At 42.5% G+C, this 18,187-nt stretch overlaps 1 non-coding gene across 1 annotated transcript; it reads left to right on the plus strand.

Annotated features, from left to right (window-relative positions):
- Positions 1 to 3,938: 3,938 nt before the first annotated feature.
- On the plus strand, positions 3,939 to 4,009 carry TRNAC-GCA. The gene has a single exon. It is a non-coding gene; the product is annotated as a tRNA-Cys (tRNA).
- Positions 4,010 to 18,187: the final 14,178 nt, after the last annotated feature.

Consider the following 18,187-nt stretch of genomic DNA (forward strand, 5'->3'; position numbering starts at 1 on the left):
GGCTGAACAAGACAAACTGACTATGTTCTCCCACAGATAATTCATATTCAAGGTCACTCTTAGGGACATTTTCATACCTAGATTTCAAGGCCTAGTCCTGAACCTAAGGTACATGTGTATGCATTTATGCATAGACAGATAGACACATACTACACACACACACACACACACATATATATATATACTATATACAAACTGCTACACACACACATGTGTGTGTGTGTATATTTTTAAGTGCTTAACTATACACAGTTTCACAAGCAAGAAGGATCACTCCTCATCAGTAAAAGAGGCTAACTTAAAAACATTGCAAAGGTCACATTTACACAAAATGTATAGGACACCTCTGTAAGCACATTGACAAGAACCAGAGACAAGCCACAAGACCAGCAAAAACATCCAGGATGGGAGGACAGGAAGCTTCAAGGAAGACACCCTTGACGCCATCAACATGCAGACCACACCTGGCCGTGCATATTAAATGAGAGCTCAGACACATGAGCTGGTGCTAATGTGGGTAAAATATGGATAAGGAGACACCAGATATCAGCTAAATGAATCAAATTGAGACATTGGAAAAATGAAACACAGCCCTTCGAGCCAAGTGACCAACATTCAATATCCAGTTCAGAGGAGTTTGGGAAGGTGGTGAGCAGACTACCAAGCAGAGCAGAAACCTGGAATGATTTTAAGAGTCAGTTACTTGGGGGCTTCCTTGGTGGCTCAGTGGTAAGGAATCCACCTGCCAGTGCAGGAGACATAGGTTTAATCACTAGTCCAGGAAGATCCCACGTGCTGTGGAGCAGCAAGTCCGTGAGCCACACTACTGGGCCTGTGCTCTAGGGCCCCGGAGCCACCACTACTGAAGCCCAGGTGCCCTAGAGCCCAGGCTCTGCAACAAGAAAAGCCCGCGCACTGCAGGGAGATCACAGACCCTGCTTGCTGCAACTAGAGGAAAGCTGGTAGAGCAGTGAAGACACAGCACAGTCAAAACTAGACAAACCATTTAAAGGGTCAGCGACTTGGCGTGTTCCCACCGACAGACACACAGAATTGCAGAGCCCTGCTGGATGAGCCCATGTGATGGGAAAGACAGTACAGGGTTGCAGGCCATATTCTGAGTCCCAGGCTTGGCTCTTCTATCACCTACAGAGGTATTGTTTAACTTTATACCTCTATCTCTTTCCATGAAATCAGGATACTATTTGCTCTACTTCCCTCAAAGAGTGTTTGAAGAACAAGAGACTAGCTATGAAAGCCTTTGGGGGAAAGTATCCTTCATTATGTACAGAAATGTAAATGTTTGTACTGAATCACTAGGATCTGATCAAACTGCATTATTCAGAAAAGTATCTCAGGATGTAGGCAACTATCTCATCCAGAAGGAGTTTCAGCCAGAAGCATCTTCTACCAGTTAACAGAATCCCCAATGAATGTTTGATATTATCACTTCAAGCATATAATCTACTCACATTCACTTCAACTTCTATGACCCTGATGACACAACAGAGCGTGTTCTTCTCAGTAACTGTGGCTCTCTCTTATTGTGATTTCTAAAGGTCAGGGGACATGCCTCCTTACACAAACTCTACTGATCAAATCTCTCAGGATTTCCCCACACATACCTTCTGCCATTTCTGTCATGGCCCTCCCATCCATCTGGTCTCCTAATGTGTCTGATATTCCCCTGACACCGACTCTCAGACTGAACAGGTTTCATGAATGATGACTCCATCCTGTATCTGCTGCTACCTTGGTCCAGATTCTCTGGCATCACTCTTAGGTGAAGACACCAGCTTCCAACCTCTTCTCTGCCTGGAGTCTCTAATATTTTCAACTACTCTATGTCCACTCCAGACCCATCTTCCAAAGGTACTGCTTTTTACACATCTTCCTGTTTTTTTTTTTTTAACTACAAAAGTAGTACTCTCTATATATAATTTTTTCTATCAATTCAAAAATGTGTAATAAGAAAAACATACAAATATTCTTGCTTTTGCTCTCAGGGTAAGCTAAGGGCATAAGAGGCAATTTTGCAAATGCTAAGCTAAAGGAGTCCTGGCTGTAGCTCTCATCTGCATGTTTACAATGGATGAACTCAGAGAGGCGTGAAGGTCTTGTTGGATTGGCCAAAAACTTTGTTGGGGGTTTTCCATTACATCCTACAGATAAACCTGAAAGAACTTTTTGGCCAACCCAGTACACCTCCCTTAGACCTGTGGCTTCCACACTGCACTCATTAGGGACAAGGGGGCTGCATGGAGGGGCTACAGAGAGGCTGAGAACTTTTCACCCTCTACAGTCAGAGCACCCCTATTTTTCTCTATTTCCCCACACTGAGTTTCCAGGTAAGATATCATTGAAAGAAAAAGACCTGATGCAAAAGAAAATGTTTGAAAACTATTCCTTCAAGACTATCTTCCTTAACTACCTCTTTTCTCAGATTGGACTCTGATAGGGACTAGAGAGCTGACAATTTGAGGCTAATTTCTCTGACAAGAGTCTGGAAGGCAGAAGGCCTACATTATTGATTGAGCAAAGATTGATATGTTTTAAATACAAGGCAAAGAGTGGTTGGCTTGATATTCTGTTATGAAGTCTTCAAAACTATAGTGTGGGATTCCCGGGGGAAAGGATGAGGTCTTATATGCCCCATGTATGCCCTGAGACAGTATCTCATGAGGCTCATAAGATATTGACATTTAATAGGTGCACATGATCACTCTGAACTGTATTCAATCTGTTCTGACCAAAAGCCTTGCTTTAGCTTCAGTTTCTCATCTGGGTATGTGCAGGGTCTACATGTGTGTTTTTAGGACAACTAAGATCAAAAGTAGACCCAGGTGTTAGCCTATCTTGTAAATCTCCCAGCAAAATGCCAGGTAAGATTTGAAATATTTGCAGACTCGTGCTCCCCTTATCCTACCTTCTTCTGTTTCTCTAGGCACCCAGCCTGAAAGTCTTTCACCCAGACCCGCTCTGTCATGACAGCCCACTCTGCCTTGGTCAGACGACCAGATAACCTGATTCCTTCCTTTATGCTCACCCTACACTAAGGACCAATGTATAAAAGTCCTTTCTTCCTTACCTTACCTTCCTCAAAACATAGCCAACCTGTGTTCCAGGTCCACATTTCATTCTAGTTGATCTGATATCAGAGTTAACAAGTCCATGATCATCAATACTTCTGCTCCGTGATTTACATATCCATTTTAACAGGCTAATAGTGAGTGGCCCAAGTGGTAAGGGATGATATTCAGAGACCTCAAGAGCCTTCAAGTCAGAATAAGTAGATGACATCACAATCATCTCTCCTGTCTGGGTCTTACAACTATAGGAGAACAACTTGCAAACTTATCCCTCCAGGAAATGCAGAAGAAATAAAATCATGATCCTTCCCATGGCCACACTACACAACTACTACACTAAAGATGGCCCTGCATATTGAACGAAGTGAATACTGGCATAAAGATGTTCTTCAAACAATACATATCCACTATTTCACACAGGTAATTGCTGAGGTGCTACCATGAGTCCCTGTGCTAAATTCCAGGATTATAAGGCAAAATTCCTGCTCAATAGGCATACAGTCTAATGGCTGAATGGCATCACCGACTCGATGGACATGGGTTTGGGTAGACCCTGGGAGTTGGTGATGGACAGGGAGGCCTGGCATGCTGTGATTCATGGGGTTACAAAGAGTTGGACACAACTGAGCAACTGAAATGAGCTGAACTGAACAATAAAGTATATTACCGGTTCTCACAGGGAAAGAACAGGAAGTCCATAGCAAGAACACCCATCCCAAGCTAGAATATCCACACCAGGGATTTACTGTAAATTTCCTCTCTCTTTCCTCAAGTACATCACAGCTTTCTACTCTACATCCATCTCCTGTTCCATGGGAAAAGGTTAAGGTTCATTGCTGAAGACAGGCTTCCCTGGTGGCTCAGTGGTAAAGAATCTGCCTGCAATGCAGGAGACCCAGGTTCAATCCCTGGGTTGGGAAGATCCTCTGGAGAAGGAACTGGCAACCCACTCCAGTATTCTTGCCTGGGAAATCCCATAGACAGAGGGGACTGGTGTGCTATAGTCCATAGGGTCACAAAACAGCTGAACTCAACTTGGCAACTAAACAACAACAACATCGCTAAACACACTGCTAACATATGCCTTCTCTATGCTAGAGATAGTACATAGCAAAAAGGTTCTTGAATACTTCGTGTCCAGTTAATATATGTTGACTTTAAAGAAGGTAGTAGTAGAAAGAACTGAGTAGAAAAGAGGAATCTAAAGCATATTAAATTCCAATGATATCCTCAGTGAGCTATAATCTCCACCAACAATAGGAAACTCAACCCTAGAGTCATGGAAGAGAGCTCTACCTGGAATAAACTATATGAGTGTATGTTCTGCTCTTTCCCATCAGGATCATCTTTTCTCCATTTATCAAAGCTTGGTTACAAGCCCTCAGCCTCTCTCTCTGCAATCTAAACCCAGAGAGAGTTCAGATATGCATCTGCAAACACAAAGGAAACCAACTAGAGCCACCGTATTAGTTATAAATGTCATGGGCCTTCTGGCTGCAGGGTTGGAATGAGTTGCAGGAGTTGAGGAGGTTCTCTTCATTTGTTCTCAAGTGATATATTTCAGGCTGGGGATGTCTTTTCTACAATATCCTTAGTCTAAGAGGGCCAAATAGAGACTAGAACTCAGAAGAGGAAGTGGCTAAGAATCTACTTAGGGGATGACTCCATTCTATATTTTAGGGGAGAAGAATCAAACAGGAGGAAATTCAACATTTCTAAATGGTGCAGCTCACATAACCAGAGCAGCAATGAAGCTGAGACTTCATAGAGAAACTAAGAAATGAGTTAGGATTTTTCTGAAGTGGTTTGTCTTTTGTCTATTTTAGCACCTCAGGGTGGATGGATAACGATTTGAGATTTAGAGATCCCAGACATTAGCGTCCTGTGAGAATGGGGACCAAGGGACCAGAGGGAGAGAGTGAGGATAGAAGCGGAAAATGTCAGACAGGAAGGCAGGGAACATGAAGAGGGGTTGCTGGTGTCAACAAGAGTGTCCAGTGCTCACTGCTGCACTACACTCGCCAAGACATGTTGCCTCCCTTCCAAGACCCAAGGAGAGAAGAGTCAGTTCTCTTACTCTCTAGGGCCATCGCTTTCTTCATGGTTCTCTGAATAAACCAATTCTGTTTAGGTAATTAGAGTTTATGCAGTGTTTGCTGCAAGGCAGGTAGCATGGTAAGCAACAGGAATACAAAGATTAATACAAACCCAAAGCCACATGTGTCTTGCTATCCAAAAGGTTATAACACAGAGGAGATAAATGCACAAACAAGTCATGGCAAAGTGTCATTATAAAGGCGGTAAGAGAAGTGTGAACCAGGCCCTCTGGGTCACAAATTGATCACTTCAGCTTGGGTGGGGTGCCAGGGATCTTCTGATTATCCTCTGAGTTCCATGCTTCAATCTCTTGCATCCTCCTCTGTGCCCCAAAAGGCTGACTAATACAGTCTATGTCAAAGGCTCCCTGTCCTCTCCTGTCCTAGTCCTATTGATTGCAGCCAATGCTGAGTGCTGGCAGGCCATTGAAGGGAGGGAAAAGAGTAAGGTTAGGGTATTTGTTCCCTTAACTCCCTTCCTGCAAAGAGGGCAGCCCCCTTTGTCTCTGGGTTCAGGTAACAGCTTCCTTGTGCTGGAAGGGGACAAACAGGAGCCCCGTTTCAGCCTCAGGGTCCTGACTTCTAGATCTCTTTTGTGATTTCCCCACATCCTGCTCCCATCTTTGTAAATATTCTCTTTATTAAGCTCTCCTCAAGTTACCCACTTTGAATGAGCTATTTCCTACCAGAAGGTGACTGACACAGGTGATTCAAGAAAGAATTCATAGAGAGATGAGTTGAAGGGGTTTGACAGGGAGATTAGAGGAGAAAGGGAAATCAAATAACAGGAAGAACACAGGCAAAGGCAGGAAGAGGAATTGCAAGGCATATCTGATGAGTTGCTCATCGTTAAGTATGCCTGATGCATAAGATATATGTGAGGGAATCGAAAAAAAGACAGTTGGTGAGGAAGGCAAGCTGAATGACAGCAGGCCTTCTGTGCTGTGCTAAGAAGTTTAGAATTGGTCTTAGAGACACTAAAATATAAAGCAGGATCAGTTTCGTAACTCTGTAATAGAAGGATGAGACCAAAGGCAGCAAGACCCAGTGACAGGCTACTACAGACATCTAGATGAATGATGTTTTAAAATATGATATGAACATTTTTTCTCTCAATTAGAAACCTCCATTTAGCTATATGATCACTAAGGAGAAGAACGGAAGAGATGTAAACAAAGTTAAAGGAATAGAAATAAGACTCACCAATTGGGACAAAAATTTAAAGACAATAGAGAAGTGTGGGATGACTCCCAGATTCTCATGAGGGAAGATGTTGGCATCACTAAGACTGGGAATCTAGGAGGAGGAAAAGATATCAGGAAGAAAATGAATGGTTCTGAGTTTCCCCTTCGGCCAGTAGGTACAAGCAGGGACAAGACAATGACCAGCCTAGAAACAATACATGTCGTTTTCTACTTAACAGCACTAGGAAAGTGACTTATGAACATTTTGGTTACCAGTTGGGTTCAGCCAGGCTGGGACCATCAGAAAGGTGGTGTCTCAGTGTTCACTGCAGCACTACTTGAAGTGGTCAAGACATGCAAGCGATGTAATTGCCCATCAACAGATGAATGGATAAAGAAGATGTGGTACATATATACAATGGAATATTACTTAGCCATAAAAAAGAAGAAAATAATGCCATTTGCAGCAACCTGGTTGAACTAGAGATTATCATACTAGGTGAAATGTCATTAAGAGAAAGACAAATACCATATGATATCACTTATACATACAATCTAAAACATGACACAAATGAACCTATGTGTGAAACAGAAACAGACCCACAGACATAGAGAACAGACCTGTGGCTGCCAAGGGGGGTGTGTGGGGATCAGAGAGGAAGAGACTGGGAATTTGGGATTAGCGATGCAAAGAATTCTATATGGAATGGGTAAACAACAAGGTCCTACTGTATAGCATAGGGAACTATATTCAATATCCTGTAATAGACCATAATGAAAAATAACATAAAAAATGTATATATGTGTATAACTGAATCACTTCACTATACAGCAGAAACTAACACAACATTGTAAAATCAACTATACTTCAATAAAATCAATTAAAAAATAAAGAAAGGGAGTGTGGTTCTCATGGTCAGCACAGAGGTCCTTCACAGGCTGGCTCTACTAAGAATGCCATGTAAACTCCCTTCCCTCCCAATTGCTAATGCTCCCAAAATACATTCTGTGTGAATCTGCGTGAAACAGCCTTTTAAAGTTAAGACTGTCAACTGTGAGACTGCAGGGACAGTAATAGCAAAATACAAGGGAAAAAAATGTTTCCATTTCTTCATCTGAAAATTGTATTTTCACTTGTAAGATGTGGCACATTTAATTTTAATGAATTGGAAACTGAGGTGGTTTTTGATCTGTTCTCACTAAGATAGTTTGTTGAAAGTCAGGCAAGTGACAAAGAGCAGGAGAAACAGAAAGGTGATTGTGAGAATCGCCACTCCCATCCTTCAGCCTCCCTCCACAAAGAAGATGGTTCTATTTTGAAATTCGTAAGTTGTCTCAAAGTTTTACCATCTCATTTCTCCTGAGAGAATGAAACTCTGAATAGCTAAGAATTTGGACTTGATATGCAAACAGTTTCTTGATTTGGTTTGACCAGAAGGTCATCTCAAAAGCACAATAATGGACTAAGTCTAGACTCCATCTTCAGAGAGAAGCCGGTGGTCTATAAGTGGCAGTTCAAATGCAGCTGGGCCACCAGTTCCCAGAAAAGGAGGGAATTCCCCCAGTACGATGCTTCCATTAAGCATGGAACTGTTGCCAAATTTAGATTAAGAACTGGGAATACTCCAGAACCAAGAATCTCACTGCCAAACCAAAGAAACAAATGAACAAACAAAATGGATCAAAGATAATAGCATATTTTCCTCCCCTATTCTTCATTCAATACCTGTTTTCTTTAACCCTTTTGGGGCTTTCCTGGTGGCTCAGATGCTAAAGAATCTGACTGCATTGTGGGAGACCCAGGTTCAATCCCTACGTCAGGAAGATACCCTGGAGCAGGAAATGGCCATCCACTCCAGTATTCTTGCCTGAAGAATTCAATGGACAGAGGAGCCTGGCAGACTACAGTCTATAGGGTTGCAAAGAGTCAGACACAACTGAGCAACCAACACTTTCACTTTAATCCTTTAATTCTCCCTTATTACTCACACTCTTGACAACTCAACTCCTACTCACACCTGAAATGCCAGCAGAGTATTTAAAACCTATGTAAACCATTTCCTTGTAAACTTCCTCAATCAGAGGACCGTCTCCCTTCACTCTACTACCTCTGGAGCTTCGTGTCTGCATCATTCTTTTCACCACACAGAATTAAACCTACCATTTGCATATCTATCTCCTCTACTGGACTGTGTTTTTTTAAGGCATAGAGTGTGTTGTATTTATCATTGTGTGTCTGGCCCAGGGATTGACACCTAGGAGGTGTTCAGTGAGTGTGTAGTGAATGCCAGCGCACTGAATTTTGCCCAGACTCTGGACTAGATACCAACAGTAAAAGGAAAAACACTAGTTATCCCCTGACAGCCACTTAACTTTCAGAACAACGCAGAGAGAGAGAGAAAGAGAAAGACAGAACACTAAGATTCTCCATTTACCAAAGAGGAAACTAAGGCATAGATAAGAAACTAGGAAGTGGGAGTCCAAAGTCTATTCCCTTAATCTCTATGCAATACTGCTTCTCTGTAAAACCTAGTACACATGTTTGTATTGCCGGTGCTTACATGTGCTTTTGTATGGTGCTTTAGTCTTAGTTTTCTTCTGAATTCCCTAACGCTGATTTAGATACAGAATTATTTTCCTCTGAAGTCCATCTTGAGACCTAGTCCTCCAGCATTCCTTGGGGCTATAACCCTGCCAGGCAGGCTGGATTCAGAGCACGTGAGCCATGTCTAAGCCTATGGTGAGGCTGCTGGATGCTCTTATCTCAATCCTCGCCACTCACTTGGCCTCCTCCTGGGAGCCAGAAGGTACATTCAACTACTTCTTGGCCAAGTGCTTGTTTGCTTAGCGGTATTGACAACATTATCCATTAAAGACAGCAGAGATGGTAATGTGTGGCATTAAAAGCCAGTGGCTTAATAGAAATCTGAGTTGAAAAAAAATCACAGTGCAGCCAGGAAAACATTCACCCGGAACATCTATATTAATGAATTGCATCACATTTATTCTCCCCTATCGGATGCCTGAGTCAGAATGCAAATGAAATATTTCGATAACAATCTGTGAAGATTACTGTGTTTGCTTAATAAATTAGTATTTTCTAAAACATTTTTTCAAAAAAGGGAAGATTATAAAAAGGCAAGCAGTGTCATCAACCTCTGAGGCATAAACTCTCTTTAGCAATTAGTTACCAGTTTCCAGAAAAGACATTCAAAATGCTAAGAAAAGTCTGCATGGGTCTTACTTTTAACATCAGAATTTGATTCCTGAGGATTAGCATATCTTTCCATATTTAACTGATATTGGACATATAGCCACCACTACTTGTATGCAGCTTCAAAACCAAGGCTGACACCAAAATAATAATAAAAGCAGCAGAAGACAATGAACAACGGACAAGATCAAAGTTAATGGAATCTCTCCCTTTCTGGGCAATGACTTGTGCTTTGGGGAACTTTTTAAATGAAAATAAATCCCTCAGATCAAACTGACCTTCTCCAGATGGTTCCTGGAAGGCCCTTGCGCCACCTCCAGCAGTGGTACTGGGGCGACACAAACACAATCAGCTTAGCTCCAGCCAGGCCAGCAAATGTGCTGACAGCTGGAGAATGCCCCAAATGAGAGTCCTAACAGAACACTCAGGTTCACCACCGGCACCTTCCCGCAGCACTCTGCTCAGGGCAAGCAGCTCCCCTCTGTGCTAACAAACTGTCGTTGTCCTTGTCCAGCCCTTGTCATTTATCAACTAGATGGCTGCAGGCCCTGCAACTTGTCTTCCTGCGTCCAGTCTCACACCTCTCAGGGTCCTTCTCCCCGCTGCTTCCCGAGTGATCTTTCAGAGGTATAAATCTGGCCACACGAAACTCCCTTTAAAAGTCCTTAAAAGGAGAATGGTCAGATTTGAGACTTGACCTCCAGTCATAATGTACTATGATTAGCTCTGGAGAACCTGACCTCTCTGAAGATACTTATGTGCTCCAGGTATCTTGTTCGCATTGCCCCACATGAGCTGTTGCTTATGGTTTTCTTTTTATCTCCAATGTTTTCTACATTCCAGTCCTTCCTCTCAAGATAGACAACATACATTAGCAGAGTCACTCCCGAGCCTGCATCTTTCAGGTTGGCGTGAGAGCCATTCTTCTGTCTCTTTCTCCTGAACTCACTTATTTCCCAGTACATAACTAATGTAACATTTATCTTACTCTTTATTCTGTTAAGTTGACTGATCAGTTCAGTTCAGTTCAGTCGCTCAGTCATGTCCGACTCTTTGCGACCCCATGAACCACAGCAACACCAATTCCTGGAGTTCCCTCAAACCCATGTCCGTTGAGTCGGTGATGCCATCCAACCATCTCAACCTCTGTCATCCCCTTCTCCTCCAGCCTCAATCTTTCCCAGCATCAGAGTCTTTTCAAATGAGTCAGCTCTTCGCATCAGGTGGCCAAAGTATCGGAGTTTCAGCTTCAACATCAGTCCTTCCAATGAACATCCAGGACTGATCTCCTTTAGGATGGACTGGTTAGATCTCCTTGCAGTCCAAGGGACTCTCAAGAGTCTTCTCCAACACCACAGTTCAAAAGCATCAATTCTTTGGTGCTCAGCTTTCTTTACAGTCCAACTCTCACATCCATACATGACTACTGGAAAAACCATAGCCTGACTATATGGACCTTTGTTGACAAAGTAATGTCTCTGCTTTTTAATATGCTCTCTGGGTTGGTCATAACTTTCCCTCCAAGGAGTAAGCATCTTTTAATTTCATGGCTGCAATCACCATCTACAGTTTTTAGAACCCCACAAAATAAAGTCAGCTACTGTTTCCATGGTTTCCTCATCTATTTGCCATGAAGTGATGGGACTGGATGCCATGATCGTAGTTTTCTGAATGTTGAGCTTTAAGCCAACTTTCTCACTCTCCTCTTTCACTTTCATCAAGAGGCTCTTTAGTTCTTCTTTACTTTTTGTCATAGGGTGGTGTCATATGCATATCTGAGGTTATTGATATTTCTCCCAGCAATCTTGATTCCAGCTTGTGCTTCTTCCAGCCCAGCGTTTCTCATGATGTACTCTGCATTTAAGTTAAATAATATTTAACGGCAATTGACAACTAAGGTTCAGAACTGTGGTCACAGTTTACATTCTTTCAATAAGAGTTTTTCTCTCAAGAATATTCTAGGACTTCCACGGTGGTCCATTGGTTAAGAATCCACATGCCAATGTAGGGGACATGAGTTCAATCCCTTGTCTGGAGATATTCCACAGGTTGCGGGTGGTATGTGTGAGCCAAAACTACTGAGCCCATGGTCTAGAGCCATGCTCCACAACAAGAGAAACCACGGCAATAAGAAGCCTGAACGCCACAACGGAGAGAGCCTGTGTGCATTAACAAAAAACCCAGCATAGCCATAAATAAGTAAACAAAAGTTTCTAGTGAGAAACACAGGCAAGTACACAACCATAGTGATTCCACATAAGTGCTGCTCTGAAAGTTGCAGGAAGCTGTGGCATAGGATGAATAACTAACCCTGATCTGGAGAGTAGGAAGGAGGCAGATGAAGAAAAAGTTCTTGGTGGATGAACTTGAGGTATGTAGGACAAGAAGGAATAGATAATATGAAAAGAATATCAAGAATTATGAACAAAACTGCTGTAAACATCTGTGTGAAGGTTTTTGTGTGGACATTTTAACTCCTTTGGGTAATTACCAAAGAGTGTGATTGCTGAATTGTATGGTAAGAGTATATTTCATTTTAAAAACAAGCCACCAAACTATCTTCCAAAGGAACTGAACCATTTTTCATTCCTGTTAGCAATGTGTGAGAGTTCCTGCTGCTCCACATCTTTATCAGCATTGGTGTTACCAGTATTCTCAATTTTGATCATTCAAACAGATAATGGTATCTCATTATTGTTTGCATTTCCTTGATGACATATGATGTGAAGAACATTTTCACATGCTTATTTGCCACCTATGTATCATATTTGGTAAGGTATCTGTTATAGTTAGAACTGGACATGGAACAACAGACTGGTTCCAAATAGGAAAAGGAGTACATCAAGGCTGTATATTGTCACCCTGGTTATTTAACTTATATGCAGAGTACATCATGAGAAACACTAGGCTGGAAGAAGCACAAGCTGAAATCAAGATTGCCGGTAGAAATATCAATAACCTCAGATAAGCAGATGACACCACCCTTATGGCAAAAATTGAAGAACTAAAGAGCGTCTTGATGAAAGTGAAAGAGGAGAGTGAGAAAGTTGGCTTAAAGTTCAACATTCAGAAAACTAAGATCATGGCATCCAGTCCCATCACTTCATGGCAAATAGATGAGGAAACCATGGAAACAGTGGCTGACTTTATTTGGGGGGGCTCTAAAATCACTGTAGATGGTGACTGCAACCATGAAATTAAAAGACACTTACTCCTTGGAAGGAAAGTTATGACCAAACTAGATAGCATATTAAAAAGCAGAGACATTACTTTGTCAACAAAGGTCCGTCGAGTCAAGGCTATGGTTTTTCCAGTAGTCATGTATGGATGTGAGAGTTGGACTGTAAAGAAAGCTGAGCACCAAAGAATTGATGCTTTTAAACTGTGGTGTTGGCAAAGACTCTTGAGAGTCCCTTGGACTGCAAGGAGATCTAACCAGTCCATCCTAAAGGAGATCAGTCCTGGGGGTTTATTGGAAAGACTGATGTTGAAGCTGAAACTCCGATACTTTGGCCACCTGATGCGAAGAGCTGACTCATTTGAAAAGACTCTGATGCTGGAAAAGATTGAGAGGAGGAGGAGAAGGGGATGGCAGAGAATAAGATGGTTGGATGGCATCACCGACTCAACGGACATGGGTTTGGGTGTACTCCAGGAGTTGGTGATGGACAGGGAGGCCTGGCGTACTGCAGTTCATGGGGTTGCAAAGAGTCAGACACGACTGAGCAACTGAACTTAACCATAAATATTATATTTAAATCTTATAGGCTGTGATAAAGTGACCTAGGGGAGAAAGAAAAATGGCCTAAGACCAGTTGTAATGTACTCTTATCTTCATACATTGCTGGACTGATTTTGGAGCTCTTTTCTAAAGAGGCTGCCTGCCAATGCAGGAGATATAAGAGATGCAGGTTCAGTCCCTGGGTTGGGTAGATTCCCTAGAGAAGGGTATCACAGTCCACTCCAGTATTCTTGCCTGGAGAATCCCGTGGACCGAGGACCCTGGAGGGCTACAGTCCATAGGGCCATAAAAAGTTGGACACGACTGAAGCAACTTATCAGGTTGAGGACTTTAGAGTGTATGTCCATAATTAAGATCAGCCTACACTTCCCTTATTTGTACTGCCTTAGTTTGGTGTTAGATTTATGGCCTTTTCCCTGTCTATCTGGTGATTACTGACTGTGATCTTCAGCTCCTTGAAACTTTATCTACAGACACTTGGGATCTGAGTTTTAAGTGTGTGATTCCATTGAGGATTTTCATTTGCCACGCTCTCTGAGCACTATCAACTTGAAAGGCATGCTATGTCTGATGTGTTTGTGTGCTTTTTCATTGTAATTACACAGGTGGCAGGAATTCTATCCTCAGACCTGATGAGTAGGCAATTTGAGGTAGGAATTCTCAGAGGAAACTGCCTTCTTTCTCTTCTCACTCTACATAGAAACAAGGCAGAGATAGACAATTCTGTAGGCAGATTATATTCTAGTTCACTGACCAAATGATCTTTGTGGATTGAAACTTTGTGTAGGAATTCTAGTTCAGTCCTCCATTCAGCTCAGGCATCAAGCTATGCCACCTACGCAGCATGTATGCTCACAGTGCCTGGAAACCCAGGCTCTAGGATACCAGAGTTCAAGCTCTAATTTAATGCGTGCATGGCCAGGCGTGGTCTGCATGAAGATGTCTTTGACCACTTCCCTGTAGAATCACATGCCCTCAGGACAATCATCGGCTCTAATGCTGACTTACCTTGTAGACAGTGTGTTCTTATTTATAGTCTTTGCTTATTCTCCTTACTTCACTGACAGCCCAACCTTGCTTTACAAATACATGGTGAAGTAATTTATCCAGCATTTATATCTGTACTATACCTAGAGGGGTTTATCTGCTCACCAACTATCATATTGCTGGAGATGAAATCTATTCCTTTATAATCTAATTTTTACAACACATTTCTGAACCATCCATCAGTCTGGCCTTGCGGTTAATCTGAATTGAGCTGGCTGTTTCTCCACTTGCAAGAAAAAAAAAAAAACTGTGAAGTGCTTCTGAGGAGCACAGATATTTTTCAGACCACTTAAGGGGGCCACAGAAAGCTGGTCTCATGCCTGTCCGCCCCTCCCTGCCAGCTGGACTGGCACTCTGCCTAATGCCATTGCATTTGCACACCACGGCTGCTCGTCACCCTACCATCCCAGCCCCCTCCCCATGGCAGACCTCCACTTGGCGTGGGTATACACTAGTATTTTTAAACAGCAATAAAGTCAAACAACTGCAATATCCTCAAAGATTAATTATCACTCACTTTAAAAAAGTCAATTTTCTTTAAACTAAGGATGCAAATGAGAAAACAAATGAAAAATGGATTTCCAGAAGAACCACATTTCCTGCTATTCAGCAGAAATCATCCCCAAACACTGATTAAAATATTGGGATTGCTTCATATCTTGTTAATCTCCAGTGAAGAGGCGGTGTCATTTAAAATTAGCAAAAACCTTGTGATGTTGGAGGAAAACCAGAGCAAAGAAGTTATAAATGTTAATTTAGTAAATAGATTTTTTTTTCCCCCATCAGGTCAGTTTTGATTGGTGGTAGAGTAGCCAACCACTTATGTGGTCAGGAGAGTTGGCATTACCCCCTGCCACTCCGCCCAGTAACCAGTCATTAGAAGATAAAAATTCCATTATGGTTTTGGATTAAGCCTCTCTTTGTCTCTCTTGTGAAACTTAATTTATCTATCCCTTTCTAACTTATCTTCTGTTGTAAAGCAGATTAGGCTAAGTCCACAAGAAATGAATAGCTGTATTATTCAGCTCAGGCTGCCGTAACAAAATGCCATAGATTGGATGACTTACACAGCAGACATCTTTCCCAATTTTTGAGGCTGGAAAGTCCAAGATCAAGGTGCCTGATGTTTGGTTGCTGGTGAGAGCTCTCTCCAGGCTCGCGGATGGCTGCCTTCTCCCTGTGTCCACACAAGAGGAAAGAGCGCCCTCTGGTGTCTTTTCCTCTAAGGGCAACTAATCTCATTTTGAGGGTCCAATCCTTGGGACCTCATCTAATCCTAACAACCTCCCCAAACCCTCATCACATTAAGGTTTAGGACTTCAACACATGAATTTTGGGAGGACACAAACATTCAGTCTATAACAGTTGGTCACTAAAGGCATATTAGAACTTTAATGGTAAGAAATGGAGAAAGAAAGGAGTTCTACAATCTGCATCCTCTGGATAGGGAAGAAGAGTACAACCCGTGGTTCTCTGCCCTGGAAGGTAGAGACAGTTTGGCAGTTCTCACTGCACTGTCTAAAAGGAATAATGAATTTGGTTTTGAACTACAGGTGTGTCCACATCGGTGGGGATCTGATCTGTGGGGTGAGACATAGTAATACGAGTCTCCTTGTGGTTGATCACGTGGTGTCAGGAAGGGGGCAGAGATGGTCCTCACAGCTTGTAACAGAAGGCCAGCCCAGTGAACACAGCACATGTGCCAGGGGACACAAGGACCAAGCAGAAAGCCAGTGACCCTACCAAGGCTGGGGTCCAATACAGCTCCCCTGCCCGTCTTGGTTGAGATGGACTCATACATTCCTCGGGCTGCTCTTCTAGGTGCCACATCTCCCTGACCCCGCTAAGAAGTCCAGAGATGGCAGAGCCAGACAAAGGGTATACAAGACTCAGAGATGCTGCCACAAGCAGGAAGGAGAGAGTGCCAAGAGGGAAGAGGGGGCCCTGAAAGGCAGTAAGCAACACATTCCACCTACCTCTCCCCTCTCCATTTTCCTTCTGGTTGCCTCATGTTTGTACTTCACTTGCTCTCTAATTTCTTATTCATTCAGAATTGATTGATTGGTAAGGCCCTGAAATGGGCAGTTTACTGCCCATTTCTTATTGGTATACTACGGAGACCCAGACCCCAATTCACTTCCTCTCAAATGGGGCACACATGTTGTCAGATAACTAGCAAGTATTAATAAGAAGAGCAAGGGATCTTCCATGACAGCCATGTGCAGCCACACTGGGGGGCGGGGCTGGAATGGGGCCCCCATTCAGCCTGGAATTGGCTCAGAGCAAGGCCAGACCACCTTTGAACCTTGCCCAGTGGTACACTGCCCAACATTTCAGATCAGCCAGCACTGATGTTTTTCTTTGCCTGTTCAGCAATTTCCTCTGAACTGTTCAGTGAGTTGGTGTTCAGTTTTCAAAAGTTTCATTTCTTTTTTAGAAGGAATAAGAAATCGGTATAGATTCATGCTTAACTGAAAAAAAAAAAAATCAGATGTCACTATTTAGCTTGAGAACAGGTTCTTTAAAATTATTCATCTGCAGGAAATCTCCCTTGAATAAAGTACTTACTTCAGTCATTCTTGCTTCATTCACTGGACATCATTGAAAACTTTTCTGTGCAAGCCCAGGCTGCACTGGCTTTGAGATACAGATGTTCTCTTCTATGTTTCATCTGTCCTTTTTATTGCCAGGCACTGGACCACATGCATTAGCTTTTTTGTCTCATTTAAGCCTCAACAATCCCATGATACAATAAGGACAATATTAACTTCCCATTGATATATATATGTGGAATCTAGGATTCAGAGAAGGTAAGTTATTTGCCTGAGGTCACCATCTAGTTAGAGCAGTTCCAGGACTCCTGGATAAGAAAGATCTCCACCCTCAAGAACCTTTTCCACTAAAGGAAAAGGGACCCACAGATAAACATGTACTATAAAGGGTCATGGATGTTATGGAAAAAAAATTCAGCTATACTTTTTAGAGCAGGACATAGAGATCTGAGAGTGGGCATTTCTAACAGGCCAAAGTCCAAAGGCATCACAGAGTTGAGTGATATTCATAGTAAAAATGTGTGTGTGTGTTGGTGGTGGATGCCCACATGGGGTGGGAAGTAGTTTGAGATTCAAGTCAGGGGGTGGGAGCGAGGTCATGGAGGGAAATATATTGACTCCTTCAACTCTGTATTATCATGTTGTTGTATTATCACATGGCTTGCCCTCTACATGGGAGGGCAAAGCTTTGTAATTTCTACCAGCTAGCATCATTTTCTAATGTTTCCTTTTGTATATATCCTATATACACAACCAGATTAAAAAAAAACTCTACCAAGACATTTGATACACAACAGTTCTTAGCATAGTTTATAGAAGACACACTCTGAAACAGTTGTTCGTTTCTTAAGTGCCAGAAGCCAGGGGTACCGGTGACCATTACTCAGGAAAAATCTTTCTGAGAAGCAACAAGCGTTCATTTATGACCTTTCTTTAATTTTTCCTAATCATCTAATGAGCCTCAATCACTTTTATTATTGAGAGGAAAAAAAAAAAAAAAACAAAAACCTTTGTAAAACCTCAATACCAGTCAAGACTGTCCCCTTTTCCTATTCTAACCACACCAGGATTTCTGTGTCAACTGTCAGTCCAAGAAGCCACTGGTTATGGGAGGACAGTGGTGAATCCTGCTTAGGACTCAGCAGACCAGCTCAGAGGAGGCAAGAGCCAAGGTCATAACGGGTGATTCATGATGCTAACAGGAAAAACCCAAGCATTGCCAGGCTCCTATCAGCTGAGGTTGTGATCCTGGTAGCAGCTTGT

The sequence above is a fragment of the Cervus elaphus genome, chromosome 33, assembly GCF_910594005.1.
Source record: "Cervus elaphus chromosome 33, mCerEla1.1, whole genome shotgun sequence".
Lineage (NCBI taxonomy): Eukaryota > Metazoa > Chordata > Mammalia > Artiodactyla > Cervidae > Cervus > Cervus elaphus.